The sequence below is a fragment of the Triticum dicoccoides genome, chromosome 1A (assembly GCF_002162155.2).
Source record: "Triticum dicoccoides isolate Atlit2015 ecotype Zavitan chromosome 1A, WEW_v2.0, whole genome shotgun sequence".
Lineage (NCBI taxonomy): Eukaryota > Viridiplantae > Streptophyta > Magnoliopsida > Poales > Poaceae > Triticum > Triticum dicoccoides.
In genome coordinates, this window is record NC_041380.1 from 504,761,310 (window position 1) to 504,763,827 (window position 2,518).

Sequence of the window (2,518 nt, forward strand, 5' to 3'; positions counted from 1 at the left end):
AGCGTAGAGTTGATAACTAATATATGGACACAGTGATAACTTTTTGACCGAGGAAAATTGTTCAAAACATAACCCCACTAAGTTATGTGTAAATAGCACTGTAATACGCAACACATACCTGATAAGTTATGGACAAACACCGTGATAACTTTCGACCTAGTGGATAAAAGTTGTTGAAACATACATATGTTAAGTTCTTTGTAAGTAGCGTGGTAAGTTACATATTGTAGACATGCTAAATTAGGTACAAACACCGTGATAACGTTGAACCGGAAGAAAAAAGTCGTTGAAAAGATACCCTTGGTAACATAAGTGTAAATAGCATGGTAAATTACACAGCGCGGAGCTGATAACTCATGTATGAATACCATGGTAACCTTTTTGACCCTCAGAAAAAAGTTGTTGAAACTATATCCCGGTAAGTTTTGCGTAAATAGCATAGTTTTTGCGTAAACAGACCTGATAACTTATGCGCAAGCCCCCTGATAATTCTGACTCGGAGATTTTTCTTATTAAAAATATACCCCTATAACATGATAATTTACACGCCACACATGATAACTTACGTATGAACACCCCGGTAATTTTTGTTTCTGTTAAAATAAGTGTGGAAACACCCCCCCCCCCTCTCCCCCTCATAAATTCTAGGTAACTAGTATAACATGAGGGGCATGGAGACACCATATATCCATCCGTGAAAATTGTGCAGTACATAAATCCAAGGAAAAAACTGAAAAAGCATGTTTCCTGTACTATATGTAGAAAACAAATGTCTCAATCTAATCACTAGCTCAATCTAGACCGAGTGGTTGTAAGCTATCGTGGGCTATCAAGAGTTAGCAGGTTTGAATCCCGCTTCTGCCAATTTTTTTTATTGCGCTAGAAAAAAAAAAGACACGGATGTAGCGCCAGGAGCTTCGAGGGAAGTGGATCATACGGATCTGTCGCTAACGACCAGTTCCAATGATCGAGCTCAACTCAATAATTCCGGTTTTTATCATTCGCTAACCGATTGAACAATTGAAATTTCAGTCCTCAGTTTTTTTCACTCTAGTTCCTGTTTTTTTGTCTTTGGTTCTCGGTTTTTATACTCACCCTTAGGCACAAGGGAAGGAGGAGGGGATCGAGCTGCGCTAGGGTTTGTCAGGCGTGAGCCAGCTAAAAAGGGTGGTCAGGTAGGCCGGTGTTGAGGCAAGGCAGGCAAATTGTGATAGGCCAGCTTTCGGTTCTACCAAAAATGTTTTCTTATTAACTAATAGTACTATTTTGATAATTCACACAAGATCTCATAAATTTACATATATTCCCAAATAGACATTCAACAATCCTCTCCGAACATAAACAAAACATAGAGTGAGGTGTGGCTATAATTTTACAATGACAGACCCAATAAAGAAGGAATGCAAGTTTTGTATGGGGTTGAGATGTGTGTGGCTATAACGTGGCAATAAGAGAGTGACCCGGTAAAAAAAGAATGAACATTACATGGGTTGAGATATGTAGCTATAACATGACAATAAAAGAGGACTGTGTGGCCATATAAAGTGACATACAAGAGAGACCTCATAAAGAAGGAACGAACAATGTTGATGTTTCCTCTCCCATTGATATACAATGCTACTCAAGATGAACAAGTCTATAATGTTGTAACTGAAAACCGTAGTTTGCCGAATCTAAAAGACCGACTGTATCATGTGCGTTTTTTCCCGTTGCAACGCACGGGCCCTTTTACTAATAAACAAAAAGAAGTGTCATAAAAACCAAACCATTCCAACCAATAAACAGACCGAAGAAAAAAAAGGAGCTACCGTCATCCTCCGGGCATGCAAGCGAACAAAAAGAAAACAACGACCGGGCCGGTCCAGTATCTACGCTAGGAAAAATAATCTTTTCAACAAGAACTCTCTCCATCTCACTATAAGTGAGTGTAGCTCTGTCACTGTACGATTCACCGTGATCTATCTATTCGGAGTCCCTATATAGGGGCAACTGTAACCAACTTTTAGAAACAGTTAGAGCCCAACAAAGGCCATTTGGGGTTTTAACCTAGTATAATTAAATCTCGAAGGGTTACAACTCTCTTCTTTTTTGCAAGACTCGATGAAAACTGAAGAAAATAGTGAAGAAAAACACAAAAAAGAAATAAAGAACCCGATAAAAACCAAACCAGTCCAACCAATAAGCAGACATAAAAAACACCCAACGAAACGTATACCGAGCGAACATTATCTCCCAAGCATGCGAGTGTGCGGAAGAAAGAACGGTGAATCGGTTCCGCCCAGTAGTATGCTAGGAAAAAATATCCTTCAAGTTAGAGCTCCTTCCATCTCGCTATAAGCAAGATATAGCGCTCGCGCAATATGATTCACCGTGATTTATCTACTTGGAGTCCCTATGTAGGGGCAACTCTAACCAATTTATACAAATAGTTAGAGCCTAACAAAGGCCATTTTCGGGTTTAATCCAGTATAATGAAATCCAAACAACTACAACTCCTTTTTGGGGGTTTGTGTGTGTG